At 42.8% G+C, this 19215-nt stretch overlaps 1 protein-coding gene across 2 annotated transcripts in view; it reads left to right on the top strand.

Moving 5' to 3' along the window:
* Nucleotides 1-2415: 2415 nt before the first annotated feature.
* LOC115197121 (junction plakoglobin) overlaps nt 2416-19215 on the top strand; it is a 74509-nt gene continuing 57709 nt past the window's right edge. Inside the window, exon 1 of one of the 2 annotated variants that reach the window (XM_029758346.1) lies at nt 2416-2548. The gene's annotated coding sequence lies outside the window, so the exon portion shown is untranslated. Of the gene's footprint in view, nt 2549-2575; nt 2733-19215 lie in introns of those variants that run through there. The other variant, XM_029758356.1, reaches the window with a different exon arrangement.

The raw sequence follows: 19215 nt of genomic DNA, 5'->3' as shown, positions 1-19215 counted from the left end.
GATGCCAGGAGAAGCTACCTGCCCTAATGCATAGTGCCAACTGTAAAGTTTGGTGGAGGAGGAATAATGGTCTGGGGCAGTTTTTCATGGTTCAAGTTAGGCCCCTTGAAGGGAAATCTTAATGCTACAGCATTCAATGTCATTCTAGATGATTCTGTGCTTCCAACTTTGTGGCAACCGTTTGGGGAAGGCCCTTTCCTGTTTCAGCATGGCAATGCCCCCATGCACAAAGCGAGGTCCATACAGAAATGGTGTGTCGAGATCGGTGTGGAAGAACTTTACAGGCCTGCATAGAGCCCTGACCTCAACCCCATCGAATTGGAACACCGACTGCGAGCAACGCCTAATTGCGCAACATTAGTGCCGACCTCACTAATGCTCTTGTGGCTGAATGGAAGCAAGTTCCCGCAGCAATGTTCCAACATCTAGTGGAACGCCTTCCCAGAAGAGTTAAAGCTGTTATAGCAGCAAATGGGGTACCAACTCCATGTTAACGCCCATGATTTTGGAATGAGATGTTTGAAGAGCAAGTGTCCACATACATTTGGTCATGTAGTATATGTTCTCATAGATTGTGGATTTCCCTTCTAGTACAGTAGCTGCAAACCTCATATTCTTCTAATTCAACTCTTCTTCTTCATATTAGCCACACAAAAGACTGTTGTCGGAAACAATGACTGATTCATGGTCCTTTTGTGACTAGATCTCATACATGTGTTGTCATGTTTTCAGAAACATGTCTAAATGTCATACCAGATGCCTGATAGACACACCGAAAATGCTACTCGTATGCCATGTGAGGAGTGTCAGGTCAGAAGAGGACTGAATCCAACCTCTTAGAAATAGCTGTCATAGAGAACAGAGACTGGTCAATGGAGTTCTTCTTTCACACATTCTGCCTTGTGTGGTGAGCTGGTGGTTTGTGGTCCAGTTGGTTAGGCCCTAAGTGTTTTTCAGTGTACAGTATGTTCTCTGGTCAATGAAGTGGAACACATGACAGGAACACATACATGGAGTATGATGGCAGGTTAGGCTGACGTTGAGTGTCCCTGGCCTAGACTGACCCGTCTGACCTCTGAGCTCTCTTAACCTACGCACACACATGCACACACACAACTACACACACACTTATTTTTGATACCCCCTTTCTCTCCCCAATTTCATGACATCCAATTGCGATCCAATTACATTTACATTTGACATTTTAGTCATTTAGCAGACACTCTTATCCAGAGCGACTTACAGTAGTGAATGCATACATTTCATTTCATGCCTTTTTTTAAATGTATTTATTTATTTATTTTTTGTACTGGGCCCCCGTGGGAATCGAACCCACAACCCTGGCGTTGCACACACCATGCTGGCAGTGCAAACAGCATGCTGGCGGTGCAAACAGCATGCTGGCGGTGCAAACGCCATGCTCTACCAACTGAGCCCCAGGGATCTTGTCTCATCACTGCAACTCCCCAACGAACTTAGGAGAGGCCAAGGTCGAGACGTGTTCGCCGAAACATGACCCGCCAAACCGCGATCCTTAACTCAGCTTAAACCGGAAGCCAGCCGTACCAATGTGTCGAAAGAAACACTGTTCAACTGACAACCGGAGTCAGCCTGCAGGCCCACCCACGGCACCAAGGCCCACCACTAGGAGTCGCTAGAGTACGATGAGCCAAGCAAAGCCCCCTCGGCCAAACCCTCCCCTAACCCAGATGCAGTGCCTTAGACCACTGCGCCACTCGGGAGCCCCCCCACACACTTATGAGACACATTCTGTATAATACACACATTGATTAATTACTTTCACAATGCTTCTCTGTTGCCTCAGTGACAATCACACATCACAATCTTCAAGTGGAGAGGCTGGCAGAGTACAGGAGTTAAGAGGGATTATTTGGTCATAACTCTCTAATGAGGGCACTGAAAGTTTAATTAGATTAGATGTACATAAGAGAGGAAGAGATAAATGATATTGCCCACATATTTCATTTAGTTGTAATTATTGTGGCAAGTTCTGGAGAAGTATGGGTGATAGGAAAGCAGAAATTTCAATGTAGACTTTTCTGCTTAGATTTAAAACATGCAGGAGTTATTACATTTGGTGAATGTCATATTAGATGTTATGTTTTTAAATTGTTTTTGGATGTCTCTTGATGATAGTTAGTTAGTTCCTCATGATGTATCACAATCTATTTCATAATTGTGCAGGGAGAAACATAAAGGAGACGAATATTTAGGCTATTCCTCACTCCAGAAGGAATTGAAAATGGTTACCGATATTGCACATACTTTTCAATTACCTTGTAATAACACTGTATTTGTTGATTTAGCCAATGACCGTTTCAACAACCCGCCTATTGGGTCTCTCTTGGTGCCGTGGGTGGAGACTCCACGAAATTGACGTTGTCACTGAACCGTTGCTCAACACATTCCCGACTTGCTTGGAACGGAGGGATCCAGAACGAGCAGGCGAACACGGGATTTAAGAAAAGTTTATACTCGGAGTGCTGCGCGCAAGGAGGTCCTGAAACCGGCGATTTAATTGCGCAAGGTAACCAACCTGTCAACACACTGGCGCTCTGGGGCGTCGCTTCAGTCGCATGCTGTAACATAGTGGAGTTTATTTGAGATGTCATGTTTTGTGGTGTTCGGAAAGCGAATGTTCTCTGTTACGATCAAAGATATTCGAGCAACAGTGTTTTCTCCAACACGATGCTGTGATGCGTTGTAAATAGGTAATGTAGCCTATTGATCAGATGTAGTTTATAGCATTATCAATACCAAGTGACATTCCTTTCCAGCTACTGAGACTGATATGCTCCCTCTATGTCGTGTTTGTCTGGCATCTTTTATTGTGTCCGTGAACGTAGCCAGTCAACCTTCCTGAGCGTTTCAGTCTTGCCAGATGTGGGACATTTTGTTTCGGTCGAATAGGCTACGCACTGAGCTATATAATTGTTACCAGAATTGTCTCACACTTCTGCAATGTTGCTGTTGCTTTTGAATCGACATTCTTTGTCTGTGACATGGGTGTAGGCAGCAATCCATCGGTGTCGGCGCGAGTGACCTGGCTATGGGAAACTTGACTGTTTATTGATAGGAACTCAGGAATAGAGGTGCATGCACCTCTATCTCCAAATAGGGATGCATGCGAGTAGAATCGCCTAGGCATGACTAGTTTGGTATAAGTAGCCTAGACTATTGTTTTAGCTCATTCTAAAACATGAAACTCGCCCTGTTGTCAATTCACCAAATATTTGTGTGGGTATTGCAATATGCTCAGTGTTACCGTATGCTACAGTTATGTCCTCTCCTGTGCGTTGTGCGTGGCTACCCGGACGATGCCGTCACGGTAATTACAATTACAGTAGAATTTGTTTTGTAGTGGTGTTCGTTGTGAAAATCGATACGTGAGTGAGTCCCATAAGTGCCACACCTATATCAAATTATCTCACACTCATCGTGAGCGTCAGTCATGTTTCCTAATTGTAGCCTAGGCTACGTGTAAAACGGAATGGAGTTCTTGCCGTTAGGGAAAATCAATGTTTAACTTTTTGTTTCAGAGCCAGGGTTGCCAGGTCTTGCTAATATTTCTAGCCCAGTGACCACTCAAAACCCACCCAAAAAGCCTGAAAACTAGCCTATTTCTTTTCTTCACAGCAAGACAGGAGTTGCCACATTGATACAATAAACCCTTTTACTATAACGTTATTGAGCAAATTAAGGACTATCTGGATACATTGTAACGACATTAGAATCAAAATTCTGTTTTCATCAAAATAATAATTATTGCAAACGAATTTGAATATGTTGCAAGAGAAAAGATAAGTTGCCCTTATTAAACTCGTCAGATCATTTTCGATCAATGGATGTCGATTTAACTTGTCTGACTGCTATGATTAAGCAATAACGCACAACGGGGTATGGTATATGGCCAATATACCATGGCAAAGGGCTGTTCATAAGCATGATGCAACGCAGAGTGCCTGCATACAGCTGTTAACCTTGGTATATTGGCCATATACCACAAACCAGATGTTAAGACTACAAACAGTTATAAATGACCCATTTACGAGATTGACTTGACATGTCAATAAGCATAGGCTAGAGACTAAAATCTGGGTTTATGATTGTATTTCAACCTTGCCATAGTTTGCTTAGATAGATGCAGCTAGCCTATAGCCCCAGATAGGCCTACATCTTATTTCAGATAGGCTACAGTAACCTAGGCAAGATGAAGGCAAGATGTAAACTGAACGATTTAGCAGCTTGCTTAGTTCAAATTAACAGGCTAATTAATAGCTTGGCGATTTCGAGGTAAGAAGTGCTTGTGTTTCACAATAGCCTGCTGGAATAGGATACTGAGGATGGGGTCGTAATTTCAATCACTGAATTAAATATTAATAATATGTACAGTACCAGTCAAAAGTTTGGACACACCTACTAATTCAAGGGTTTTTCTTCATTTTTACTATTTTCTACATTGTAGAATAATAGTGAAGACATCAAAACTATAAAATAACACATATGGAATCATGGAGTAACCAAAAAAGTGTGGCAGGTAGCCTAGTGGTTAGAGCGTTAGGCCAGGAACCGAAAGGTTGCTGGATTGAATCCCTAAACTGACAAGGTGAAAATCTGTCATTCTGCCCCTGAACAAGGCAGTTAACCCACTGTTCCCCAGTAGGCTGTCATTGTAAAGTAGAATTTATTCTTAACTGACTTGCCTAGTTAAATAAATCAAAGTATTTCAGATTCTTCAAAGTAGCCACCCTTTTCCTTGATGACAGCTGTGCACACTCTTGGCATTCTCTCAACCAGCTTCACCTGGAATGCTTTTCCACGAGTCTTGAAGGAGGTCTCACTTATGCTGAGCACTTGTTGGCTGCTTTTCCTTCACTCTGTGGTCCAACTCATCCCAAACCATCTCCATTGGGTTGAGGTCAGGTGATTGTGGAGGCCAGGTCATCTGATGCAGCACTCCATCATTCTCATTCTTGATCAAATAGCCCTTACACAGCCTGGAGGTGTGTTGGGTCATTGTCCTGTTGAAAAACAAATAATAGTCCCACTAAGTGCAAACCAGATGGAATGGCGTATCGCTGCAGAATGCTATGGTGCCCATGCTGGTTAAGTGTGCCTTGAATTTGAAATAAATCATGGATAGTGTCACCAGCAAGCACCCCCACACCATCACACCTCCTCCATGCTTCACGGTGGGAACCACACATCCATTCACCTATTCTGCATCTCACAAAGACATGACGGTTGGAAACAAAAATAACAATTTGGACTCATCAGACCAAAGGACAGATTTCCACCGGTCTAATATCCATTGCTCGTCTTTCTTCGGAGAAAGCAAGTCTCTTCTTCTTATTGGCGTCCTTTAGTAGTGATTTCTTTGCAGCAAATCGACCATGAAGGCCTGATTCACACAGTCTCCTCTGAACAGTTTATGTTGAGATGTGTCTGTTACTTGAACTCTGTGAAGCATATATTTGGGCTGCAATTTCTGAGGCTGGTAACTCTAATGAACTTATCCTCTGCAGCAGAGGTAACTCTGGGTCTTCCTTTCCTGTGGCGGTCCTCATGAGAGCCAGTTTCATCATAGCTCTTGATGGTTTTTGCAACTGCACTTGAAGAAACTGAAAGTTCTTGACATTTTCTGGATTGACTGACCTTCATGTCTTAAAGTAATGATGGACTGTCATTTCTCTTTGCTTATTTGAGCTGTTCTTGTCATAATATGGACTTGATATTTTACCAAATCTTCTGTAAAGCACCCCTACCTTGTCAAAACACAACTGATTGGTTGAAATGCATTAAGAAGGAAAGAAATTCCACAAATTCACTTTTTACAAGGCACACCTGTTAATTGAAATGCATTCCAGTTGACTAACCCATTAGGCTGGTTGAGAGAATTCCAAGAGTGTGCAAAGCTGTCATCATGGCAAAGGGTGGCTACTTTGAAGAATCTCATATAAAATCTTGTTTAACACTTTTTTAGTTACTACATGATTCCATATGTGTTATTTCATAGTTTTGATGTCTTCACTATGATTCTACAATGTAGAAAATAGTAAAAATAAACAAAAACCCTTGAATGAGTAGGTGTGTCCAAACTTTTGACTGGAGCTGTATATTAACTGAATATGCTTGTACACAGCCAGTGTTTATTTATACATTTTTTTACCTGTAGCCTAATCTGACTGAATGTTGCAGCCAGTCTAATGCATTCCAACAACTGATCGGCAATTGCGATAGAGCTTTTATAACTTCCAAGTTAATTAACTAAACATGGCCATTAATAATTGCATAATAACACAAGGTTACAACAACAATACACTGAAGTTATAGGTTATTTATTACATTTGTTTGAAAGCTCCAGGTAGGCTACACAAGTGGCACAAATTGATTTGCAATGACTCCAGTAATATAGTCATTTCAACATATTTATTGTATCAAATGTTAGCCTACAGTAGCCTGCAATGGCATATACATGAATAGGCTACTTGATGGCCAACAGATGCATATGCATCATTCTCCACATTTAATGTCAGTTTCATTGAGGACTTTTCACAATAACAGAAGCACACCATGGAGTTCCATAACTTCCATTAAAATGTTCCATTTGTGCATAATGACAAGTTAAATACCTACCTACAACTGGTAAAAAGTTGTCACGATGGGCGCATGTGCTGCTCTGTCTCCTCTCACTCACGTGACTCAGCCAATAGTGGACTAAGCTGCATGCTGCAGTGCTCTCTCAACACACCCTCTCTCAACACCCTGCCTCATTGCCTGAGAGTCAGCAGCAGCAGGGCACAATGGAATAGACTTGTATTGTTTTAAAGAGAAATGCCTTGGCGGCCGCGTAACAAGTAGAAGTAGCCCAAAAACCCGCAACCTAGGACCGATACATTTTCAAATCGTTTTCAAAGTAGCCCAATTTAGCAGAAAAACTGCAGACATGGCAACCCTGTTTGGAGCCCATTGGGTGAATGGAATTGGATTGGACTGCTGCTGGCTACACCAAGAAAAGTACTGGAGAAAAGTAGCTACACATCAGTCAGAGAGCTGTCTGCTTATAGAATGCCTGTTCGTGAATTCTCATCCGAGTGGAGAAGTGCAACTGAAGCAGAAAATGCATCTGATGCTGAGCAGAAATTACGATAAGAAGCATTTTACACCTGCATTTAAAAAATTGTAATTGGTGTGAAAAACTCTGAATTTTGCCGTAACCTGAACACTATATTTAACTTGCTAGTTAATCTAAGTAAGTGGCTGAATTAATAAGGTGACAAGCCATCATATAGTGGCAGATTTCTGCCATGTTTGAGAAGTCAAAGTTCTTTGGATTAGTTATTTGTACAGCTGCCACTATCTTGATTTCCTTACATTTTTTCTCCTCTCCGTTCTCGGCCAGTCTTCTCCTCCCTCTCTTCCCCGGTAGAGCAGAGAGCCCCGTTGCCCTAGCGACTCCAGACTCCACAAAGACACAGCGTGTACACATGCCGCTCGTTTGCATATTAAGCTAGCAGCCTCCATGGAAATTCGCTATTACGTGCTAATTTTGTTAGCATTCTGGTAATAGATGCCCAATGTTTTATTTTTGCGTTTTTGGGGCGTCCCCTTGATATAATCCGGGAATACCATATATCCCGCTAAAAGAGAAGGACGGTATAAAGCTATGAAAATCTGGATACCACCCAACCCCAGGTTAGGGGAAGAGTTAGCTAAAAGGGTTAAGGTTAGGATTAGTGTTAGGCAAAGGGTTGCTAACATGCTAAGTAGTCGCAAAGTAGCTCAAAAGTAATAGTAGTTGAAAAGTTTCTAATTAGCTAAAATGCTAAAGTAGTCCGTGCTGAAATTGAAACTTGCAACCTTTGAGTTGTTAGATGTTCGCATTATACGCTTACCCATCCACCCCGACCCACCACCCTTTTCCATATGTAACCATGTAACCATACCAAACGTAACATATCATACTAATTTGCATGTCCACGATTTACATTTACTATGTTACGTCTAGTCTATGAGACCAGGCTGGGAAACAAGTTTCTAAAAGAGCTTGTGACAGTGGATGCTCTGCTTTGCGGTCTACAAGCCCCCATCACACGCCTATCAACTGCCACCGCTCACTCCATCTCGCGCAGACCTACTACGGCCATTTTAGTTGTTAATAATTATCCCCTTGTGAAAATAGGGTATGGTCATTTTCTTGTCCAAATGCTGTAAAATTGCCATCATTCAGTTGCTCATTCAGTAGCTCACTTTTCCCCAGTCATATTATGCCTTTGAGATATAGGCTACAGTCTTTTCCCCTCTCCAAATAGCTTTTTTCCTCTCCTCATAGATATTTCCAGGTGGTAAACTATCGCTCTTCTTTGAATCACTATCATAATGGTTTTCCTCCTTTCCCCCCTTATTACATCTTCAAGTGCATCTTGGTCTGCAGTAGCCTTTTATGACATTAAGCCAGGTTGCTCTGGGTGCTAATGAAATCTCATTTCTAGCTGGTTGGTTGGCAACTGACGTCAAACTTGGGCAGATTTCAACACCCATAATAGTTTTGAGGTTATCAGGTGAATCCACTCATCCGTATTTCAATACCTAGATGGCTGAATGCTTTTGTGAAGTGTCAAATATAGCCTACCACATCACAAGATGGATTATAGCCGAGTTATCTAGGGACAACCTGAGCCGACTGAAGCCCGGAGACAGGTTTTACCTAGGTGGCTGACATAATGTGTTTGTCAGGTGGAAAAGGGAACCAACTGGAAGTTCAAACGTAAAGTTTTTAAACTAGTGGCTGCATCTTGTTCCATAAGCTATTCATCCCATCCCATCCTCCTATTTCTCTCCACTTTGCTGATCAAGGCTTCATTTACTGGGATACTATCAGAAACATGCCTATAGGTCCATCTTGCCCTCTGTTAAGTGGAGTATTGCTTTCTTATCTGATCTATGAAGAAGTTTGCTGAACAAAATGTAGCCAGAGTCTCTGTTTAGCCTAGATTAGTGGTTACCAAACTGCTTACAACACTTTTACGGTTGCCTTGCAGTGTTTGTTGACACTGTTGTTGAAACTGCCCATCAAAATCACTTCTCTTCGGTGGGGTGTGGCATCTTGCCCATGTGCAAGAGACCCGGAGGGAGTACTGCCAGGGCCCCGGGTTCACACAGGGACTGTCAGGAGATAAAGTTATAATAAGGTGTTTGAGTGGGCAGCAGTGTGTGTGTGTGTGTGGGGGGGGGGGGGGGGTTATTCTATCCTTGTGGGGACCTAAAATCCCCCAAAGTCCCCACAAGGATAGTAAAACAAGGAAAATTCTCCCCATTTATCACGTCCCCATGAGGACAAAGGCTATTTTAAGCTTAAGGTTTAGGGTTAGAATTAGGGTAAGGGTAAGCGGATTCGTGGTTAGGTTAGGGTTAGGTTTATGGTTTGGGTTAGGATTACGGTTTAAGGTTAGGGTTACGTTTAGGGTTAGGGGTCAGGAAAAATAGGATGTAAATATATTTTAGGTCCCCATGCGGATTATAGAACAAAACGTGTGTGTGTGTGTGTCCGTTCGTCCATCTGGCATGTTGGTAGTTGTCTCGTGTTTGGGGTTTAGTTTGTTAAATAGTACTCTAATTACACCAGTAACAACAGTATGTTGTCACATCCGTGTGTGTGTGTGTGTGTGGTATCTGCAGGTTTGGCTGGTGTGTGTGTCTGTTGTGCGTACGTGCTTAAGAGTGGGTGAGTGGCAGATGCCTTGAATGGCATCAAGTGTGTACTAGCTACATCTGTGGATTTGGTGTGACTGAGTATTTGTGTGGGTGTTAGCTCTGGCCTGGGTGTGTACAAGGGGTAAATCTGTGGGTTATGCAAAGGGATTGTTTGATACAAGGCTTCTTCATTACTAGAGACCTGTGGTATGTGGTTGGATAGTGGGAATAGCATGCTCCTCTCCCATTCACTTCATCTCTCCCTGCAACATACACTTAGCATGACCAAGTGCTATGCCGCCTCAACATGGGCTTTATCTTCAAGGCGACACTTTATGGAAGAATGATCTTAGGCCTCAATCAATGGACTCTTCTTTCATTTCTCCAATAGCTTTTGGGCTCATCTGATGGCGGAAAAGCATCAAAGCAATGGGCGGGTGGCTTCAGATACTGTAAACCAGATGGCTATTGTCAACAACATCCCTCAAAGGTCAAGGAAGATTCACTAGGTCAGGTTCAAAGTTAAACTCAACTAGAAACAACGCCAAGGCCTCCAATTAAAAAAACATCCCATTTTAAAAACAAACTCATAAAAGGGAAGATAAAGTCCATATGAGCACAGCTTTAGCCCTGCAAGTGCTGCTCCGTAATGGTCCTTAGGGTATTGCTCAATTTAAGGATCACTCTGCCTTTAAAGTGGCTGAATGTCAGGAGCATTCTAATTGAAGCAAATGGGAAGCAAAGGCACAGTGTGAGACGAGTCCTGTGTGCGCCTCAGTGCCTGTACTGAAAGACTATACTTATTCAAGGAAAAAATACATTGCAGACACTTTTAAGGTAAGCTGCCATTCAAGATAAAAACGAAAGCCCCTTCTTCTTATAGTACCTCTGAAATCACGAGCCCAGATTTAAAGGGACTATGTCAGTGGTTGCAATGGAGAAATTCAGCACATTCCAACCACAGGTGTGAGTGAATGGGATTGAAATTGGACCACTCAGAATTGCTTAGAAGTGAGACCATTCAAACAAATTCACACCACTTCTCCCCTCCTCCTTTCATTCTCTACCTTACCTACACACATTCCAACCATCCATCCAACTGCTGCCGGCAGTGTAAGAGCGCTAGCCAACATGTATCTTTCTGTTCGTTTCGCCCATATCATCAGAGAAACCTGCAGACGGAGGCTGACACGCTAAAGTGACACGCTATAGGCGCTTCCCCTGTGGAGCCTTTCTGTTTATCCCCTACCACCTGCTCACGTCGTGATATCGCCCGCTGCCTCCTCCCCCCACCCCCCAACCTTCACACTCCCCTCAGCGAAGCTTCAGGGATGTTGCAGCCCCACCACTGCCTGCCAACATGCACCCCCCCCCCTCCCGAGCCCTAACCTCCCTCAACAAGCCCCGAACTCCCTATGATTAATCCATGGAGTGTGTCAATTCTCTCCCTGAGCGAAGCGGGAATAATCGTGAGCAGCAGATTCATGGCAGCGTCGGTTTAATAAGCGTCCTCTAGTCGTCAGGTTTGGACCATGACAGTGACAGTATGATAGGCGTTACGGTTGGTGTAAGTGGTGATGAAAAGGAAACTTGGTTGTGTGTACGTGAGTGGAAAGTGCTTTGCTTTGCCTGGAAGAGGAGGTTTGTAATACACAGGGTCTGTTAAATATGCTGGGCTAACTGTCAGGGGTGTTTGGCGAAGGTTTGACGTTCCGCAGGGCTCAGGCTGCCAGCAAAGCAGTGTCTGGTCCTTTCAGAGGAGACTGGTTTGAGGCAGTCAGCCTAGCTAATCTCATTCCCCCACCATAGTGGAAGTCCAGACTCTCTTTTCTTTGTCTCTCGTTCACTCTCTCTTTCCATCTCTCTAAGTCTCTCTCTCTCTTTCTCACTCTATCTCTCCCCTCCAACCCATCCCTCACCATGCTGGAAGCGCCTACTCTCTTTTTCTTTATTTTTCTCCCTCACACACTCTATCTCTCTCCTCCCTACAACCCTGCTGCTTGTACTCTATCTGTCAAGGACCTTTGAGAGAGATGGCAGGTTACACCTGGATCCGCTAGTCCTATATTCTCCCACTGAGAGTGGGGTCTGCTCTGGTCCTCTCGTGCGAAGTGTGTGTGTGTGTGTGTGTGTGTGTGTGTGTGCGTGCGTGCGTGCGTGCGTGTGTGCGTGTGTGTGTGTCGGCATGTTGCCTTGTCTGTAGAGGGCACACATTTGGTGTGTGTCTGTGTGTGGGTATATGTGCTCTGCATGCCTGTTATTATGTTTGCATGCATTTTTACGTTGCGTTTGTACGATTTCCGTGTTTGTGTATGTGCTGCTCAGTGACAGAACTGGCAGTGGAAACTGGAAATAACCTCTGTTGTCAAAAGCAGGTATATTCTCCCTATGGTTATGTAAGGCCTAATTATTATACAACCTGTCAGTTTGGTGTATTCCTCTACTTCCCTCCGACCAGGATTTCTCCCCGTGCTCCGAGCAGTATTGTCCCACATCTACTATTGTCTGAACACTACACTACACTGCCCTTGATAGTCTGACCCAAATACTCTATGTATTCAAAGCGACACAGTTGTTCAAATACCTTGTAAAACATTCTAGTGCTGTGCATAACCACTTAACTATGCACTTTATACACTAAAGCTAGGCCTTTTTGCAATAGTTTGAACACTCCTGATTTTTTAATCATTGTTCTGCCTATTGTAGTTAAAACACTATTCTAACAGTGATTTAAAGAGCGACTGAACGCACCAATTCTGCATATTTTTCTTTTGCTCATTAAACAAAAACAAGATTTTAGTATTGGGGGTGTGGTTCGATGTGGCAGTTACTTAAGTTTGCCCCTCATTGGACACCATAGGAACAAAGCCAGTATCACTTCCTCAAAATAGTCAAAATGAATCTAAGATAACTCAAGAAATCTGTAATTAATGTTGATGCTTTTGCTGAGGAGCTTTTAGATAGAAATTTTACTAGCTAAGGTGCAGTATTGCAGTATGTGCAGTATTTCGCAAGTCAAAGTTTGATCCACTGTGCTGCTGGGCAGGTCTGTGTCTCACTGTCTGTGTGTTCTGCTGTACGATTGGATTCTAGTGCAAAGACTTCACACAGCATCATTCTGAAGACATGACACTCTTGACACTCAACTTGACATCTTATAGCAGTCAAAACACTGATACTACTCGCGCTAGTCAAGACAACAATAAATTATTCATAAAGAAACACATGCAGTAGTGAAGATGCTGCTTTGCCCACATTAGTTAAAACATATTCTGGACTCACACACCATCAAATGGGACCTTAACAAGAGTAATCTTTAATTAGTCTTTAAAGGAGAGAAGTGGTTGATTATTTCAGCCTTTGTATTTACGACACAATCTACTTAGCCAATTCTTTGTCTATACCAGTGGATGCTCCTCAGAGGAGGAAGGGGAGGACCATCCTCCTCAGTAAATTTCATAAAAATACAAGTATTGAAACATTAAAAAAGTGATCTACAGTAGCCTCAACAGCACTCTGTAGGGTAGCACCATGGTGTAGCCGGAGGACAGCTAGCTTCTGTCCTCCTCTGGGTACATTTTCTTCAATACAAAACCTAGGAGGCTCATGATTCTCACCCCCTTCCATAGACTTACACAGTAATTATGACAACTTCCGGAGGACGTCCTCCAACCTATCAGAGCTATTGCAGCATGAACTGGCATGTTGTCTACCCAATCAAAATACCAGAGAATGAATCTAGTACTGAAAGCATAAGCTACAGTTAGCTAGCACTGCGGTGCATAAAATGTGGTGAGTAGTTGACTCAAAGAGAGAGAAAGACAATAGTTGAACAGTTTTGAACAAATTAATTTCTTCCAAAATTAAGGAGAAGTGAGAGAGAGCTAGCTATAGTTGGTTGTATTTTGCTGGGCACGTCTGTCACACTGTCTGTGTGTTCTGCTGTACGATTGGATAGACCACAATCACCGCAGCTGTTTATCCCATGGTAGTCGGCAAGTGGGTATTGTCGAACTCAAAACCCAACCCTTAAATAAGTTATGACGAGCTCATCTACACAAATCTCACACAACTGTCTTTTGGATGATTCTGACTTTATGACAGAAATGAACCTACTTGCACTTTTTAGTCAATTTTGGCACTGGAATAAATGTTTCTGACTAATATTGATGTCACATATGTCATTTTCAACTAGAGAAGTTGGTTTTTGAGTTCAGTTCTGCTTTAAAGAGTGCACTCCATAGTCGTCTTAAGAGTTAACTGTACCCTTTATTCTGAATAGCACAAGGTAGTTCTAGGGCAAAGACTTCCCACATCATTATACTGAAGACATGACACTCTTGACACTCAACTTGACATCTTACAGCAGTCCAAACGCTGCTACTACACGCGCTAGTCAAAACAACACAAAGTGGTTTATAAAGAAACACATGCAGTAGTGAAAATGCTGCTTTGCCCACATTAGTTAAGACGTATTAATGTTCAATTCATCTTTAAAGAAGAGAAGTGGTTGATTATTTCAGCCTCCGTGTTTACGACACAATTCACTTAGCCAATTCGCTCCCCGTTTATAAGAAAGCTTTTCAATTTATTCCTTAACTTCCCCTCCACCTTTCCTCCTTTGTGTTTACATAATGATTGTTTTGAAGTAAGCCTTCATTTATTTGAATTATAGGGGATGGCAACCAAATTGAATTGGCACATTGTGGCAGAATGACGGTAGCTCAAGGAACAGAACAATGAGGTGTTCTCGTCAACAAGCATCGATTGGAACATGAGAAAATTAGAACTGACTGAGTCATCTGAAATGGCTCGCGAACAATCCACTTTAGCCTTGAACGAACATATCCATTTCTACACATGCTATGTCAGAGGGTACGTCTCCCCCCGCTTGTTGCACCCCGGCTTGGTTTCTTCCTCCTCAGCTCTGGGCAGTTTGATCTGTTAAATTTCACAGGGCTTAACCGTTCCCTGTTTTTCTCTGTCTGTGTGTGGAGGAAGAGTTCACTCAGTGTGCGGATTATTTCTCCCATGAGGCTGAGGGGGTGAGGAGAGCCCAGTCTGTCAGATCTGCCCACGTTGCCTCGCGGTTACCGTGCCAACCCCTTGGGTCTGAGGGTGGGAGGGAGAGTGGAGCCGGGTGTCTGCAGGCTGTCAGGTCTCTGCCAGGTCTCCCCGCGACAGACCAGACCAGACCAGCTACATCTCCAGAATGGCCAGCGCCTGTTGTTTTCAGGCTAAGGTCTTATTCAAATGGCCTTTGGATACTCTGGTGTTGTAGTCCACCGCACCCACTTCTGTTCTCCATCTGTGTGTGTGCGCGTGTGTGTGTGTGTGTGTGTGTGTGTGTGTGTGTGTGTGTGTGTGTGTGTGTGTGTGTGTGTGTGTGTGTGTGTGTGTGTGTGTGTGTGTGTGTGTGTGTGTGTAGGTCTGTTGAGCCGTACAGCATATAGCTGGCTCCTCTGCACAAAATCAGGATGACTGGAGGACAAGAGGGCGTAGGAGGGCTCAGGTTTTGGCCTACAAGCTTCTTGTCTCTCTTTGTGTCTCTCTCTCTCTCTCTCTCGCTCTCTCTCTCTCTCTCTCTGTATCTCTGTCTCTCTCTCTCTCTCTCCTTACGTTTCTCTTACTCCTTCTTCTTTGTCTTACCATCTCTGACCCCCTTCCCCCACTGATGCACTCTCCCTGTCTCTTAACTTTGTCTTCCTGTCCATCTTTCTCCCTCTGTCTTTGTCTCAGCCTTCCTCACTTTTAATATGTTTCTCTCAGAGGTCCACTTGTCTCTCTTTATCTGTACTGATCCTTACACTAGGATTGGCCTCTTTTCCAACTGGCTTTGGCCATATGTGACCGACCAGCTCGATTCAGTCCTATGTAGCAACATTTTAAAAACATTTTTTTTACAGTGGATAAAAGTAGAGACTCAAAGCTAGAAAATGGTATATCATACACTGCCGTTGAAGAACAATTGGAAAGTAATTCTGCTTTGAAGTTGATAAACTTATAACCCAATTTTTGAGAAAATGGCCCTTGAATGTTTTGGTACACCTACTGGAGAGCTCTTCTTTGTCTACACCAGTGGAGGCTCCACAGAGGAGAAAGGGGAGGACCATCCTCCTCAGTGAATTTCATAAAAATACAAATAGTGAAACATTAAAAAAGTTATCCTTTTTAGATAAAACTATACTAAATATATTCAAGTCACCAAATAATTGATTAAAACACTGTTTTGCAATGAAGGTCTACAGTAGCCTCAACAGCACTCTGTAGGGTAGCACCATGGTGTAGCCGGAGGACAGCAAGCTTCCGTCCTCCTCTGGGTACATTGACATCAATACAAAACCTAGGAAGCTCATGGTTCTCACCCCCTTCCATAGACTTACACAGTAATTATGACAACTTCCAGAGGACATCTTCCAACCTTTCAGAGCTCTTGTAGCATGAACTGACATGTTGTCCACCCAATCAAAATATCAGCGAATGAATGTAGTAACGTAAACTCACTCACTTTTGTACATCGCCTTAGTCCATACAATTGACCTTATTTTAGCGCCCCCAAAACTTAATACTTCCAAATCAATTGTAATGTCAATACCATTGTAAAGCACACTTTCTCCCCTTTCCAACAAAATAAATGACATGACCTCCACACTGCCCGTTTCTGCATGATTCAAGAAGGCAATGAGCTCCGTCGGGATCTTTTTAAAAATGGCGGGTGGGGAAGCGAAACTAATGCGTGATAGTGAGAAGGAGAGATGTCATGTGGGAAAGCTGCTTTTTTTCACTCGATCTGTCCAACTTATCACCTTATCGCCTCTAAAATGTAAATAAAACACTATAAAGAGTTTATATAATGTGTCATTACATACCTATTTGAAGTTTTGTGTCGAATTTGAATCTGGTTTTTAGGGCGGTGCTAAAGTGATCTTCAGAAGTAAACATTGTCTTTTGAGAGTCATGATCGCTTGCAGTGACGATGCAAAAAATTACTAGGTATCCCCCTTACCCCCGTCACTGTCCATTTCTTGTTTTTAAACGATGAGAGAAGTGCTACACCTGGTGGAGAGAGATTGTAAGACAGAAATAGTTACTTTATGCGTGCTGTACGTTACGGCATGACACGTCACGATGTAACGGAGGGTCAGTTTTTTAAACTTTTCTCCAATACTATAGAGCCATTACCATGTCGATCAACGCTTGAATAGAAACGTAGTTCACACCCCAGATTTTGAAGTCAACACAGTTGCTGCATTCCCATTAGTTTTCTTTGCAGCCTTGTTTGAATATCGCGGTTGCGCACATTTGTACAGAATGGGGGGAGTTTACATTACTGCAAGCATAACTTACAGCTAGCACTGCAGTGCATAAAATGTGATGAGTAGTTGACTCAAAGAGAGAGAAAGACAATAGTTGAACAGTTTTGAACAAAATTCTGTCCTTCCAAAACTAAGGAGAAGCGAGAGAGAGAGCTAGCTATATTTGGTTGTATTTCTTCTTACTTTCACTTTCACTTAGCTACTTAATGCAGCTAGCTAGTTTATCCTACTCAAACCCTCGGCTCAAACAGAGAGGAATGCTATGTTAGCTAGCTGGCTATGGCTATCCAACACTGGAACTCTTCCAAGGCAAGGTAAGCTTTTGGTTTTTACTGCTAAACTGTTTTCTGACTGTACACTGTACTGCATGATTGTAGAGGGTTTACTAACATGTTAGTTCTTGTAGCTATGTTGACTATAACGTGACAACGATGTAGGCTGTGTGTAGCGGTTATAGTGGTCATGATATGAAGGTTTGGCTTGGAAAGTTTTTTTTAGTCTAGTCACAGACAGCTGATGTGTTGTGCACTGAAGTCCACAAGCGAAGGAAAAAGGTGAGAGGAGGAGAGTGCGTAGATAGTTACTGTTTTTATGTGGCTGCTATGAAAGTGAATTGTGTTTGCGTATGATCAGGGGTGTATTTATTCCGCCGATTGTGTTCAAAAACGTTTCTTAAACGGAAGCAAACGGAACGAAAATACCTGAATTTGTCCAGTAGAAATACTCATTTGCAACTGATGGACTGATGATTACTCCCTAGATCGGCTAGTTGAAGGCAAGAGTGTGCAAGGCGTGTCACGCCTGCTCCCAATCTCCCTCCCTGGCGCTCGAGGGCGCCAGGCTGCCCTGCACTATGCACTCCTGCCACAATCATTACGTACACCTGCTTTCCTCGTCACGCGCATCAGCGATTCATTGGACTCACCTGGACTCACCTGTGTTATTACCTCCCCTATATCTGTCTGTTCCCCAGCTCTGTTCCCCGCTTCAGCATTGATTGTCGTATGTCGTTGTGTTACCCGGTTCTGACGCTGTTCCTGTCTTTTTCCATGTCTGTGCAAAATTAAATGTTCACTTTCTGAACCTGCTTCTCTACTCTACTCTACTCGATTCTTACAAGACGGTATAGAATGTGTCACTGTCTGTCACCTTGATTACTAAAAAATTTCTAATTTGTTAACATTTTCATTCATAGGCTATGTTGTAGCAACCTCATGATGGGTACAGGGAAAATTCAAGTAAACCTATCGATGTTACATTGAACTGGGTGAATGAAATATGAATGACAGCCATCCAATATGCTGTTATAGAAATAAGGCCATGCTCATAAAAAAAATTATCATCCTCCCTCATCTTGGACCGGACCGACCGCCAATGGTCTACACCCATTCAATATCATACACACCCTCTTAAGCCTTAGCCTCACCCATCTCTTTAAGGATTCACATTTGAGGCCATGTGCTAAACAGAGTGAGTTAGGTAGTGTAGTAAACATCCAAAGATTTTAAGACTAAAAGTGGTGAAAGTAGTAGCAAAAATACTTTATCTAGTCCTTGACCTATATCCTAATCCAGTGTTTCCCAAGTACCCCCAACAGTACACATTTTTATTGTAGCCCTGGACAAACACACATTACTCAACTCATTGAGGGCTTGATGATTAGTTGACAAGTTGAATCAGGTGTGCTTGTCCAGGGTTACAATACAAATGTGTACTATAGGGGGTACTCGAGGATCAGGGTTGGGAAACACTGTCCTAATCTGACTTTGGCGCAGGTCATGTTGTTATTCACATTACTGTCTCTGGTAAACAAACACTATATCAAATAAAATCTATGTTTATTTGTCACATGCACAGGATACAGAAGGTGTAAACGGTACAGTGAAATGGTTACTTGCATATTTGCATAGTAGCAATATCAAAAATAGAAAGTGTCCAGATAAATATTATATAAATATTTTATAGTTATTAGATGACTCCTACCTAGACACACTTGTCTAAAATGATGGACATGTGAAAGAAATGCTATAACCAACCCCCAGCCACATCTATCTAAGTGGCTGGGTCACTATTGTTTAGACATGTACACATGGTCATGAAATAATGTACAATAGATGACCGTAATCACCACCAGATAGACTTGTCTAACTTGATGGGGCATGTAATCATCTGACAAAGTGGAGTC

This window comes from Salmo trutta, chromosome 1 (genome assembly GCF_901001165.1).
Source record: "Salmo trutta chromosome 1, fSalTru1.1, whole genome shotgun sequence".
Lineage (NCBI taxonomy): Eukaryota > Metazoa > Chordata > Actinopteri > Salmoniformes > Salmonidae > Salmo > Salmo trutta.
Note: the sequence above shows the minus strand (reverse complement) of the source record. Positions and strands in the feature narration are given on the sequence as shown.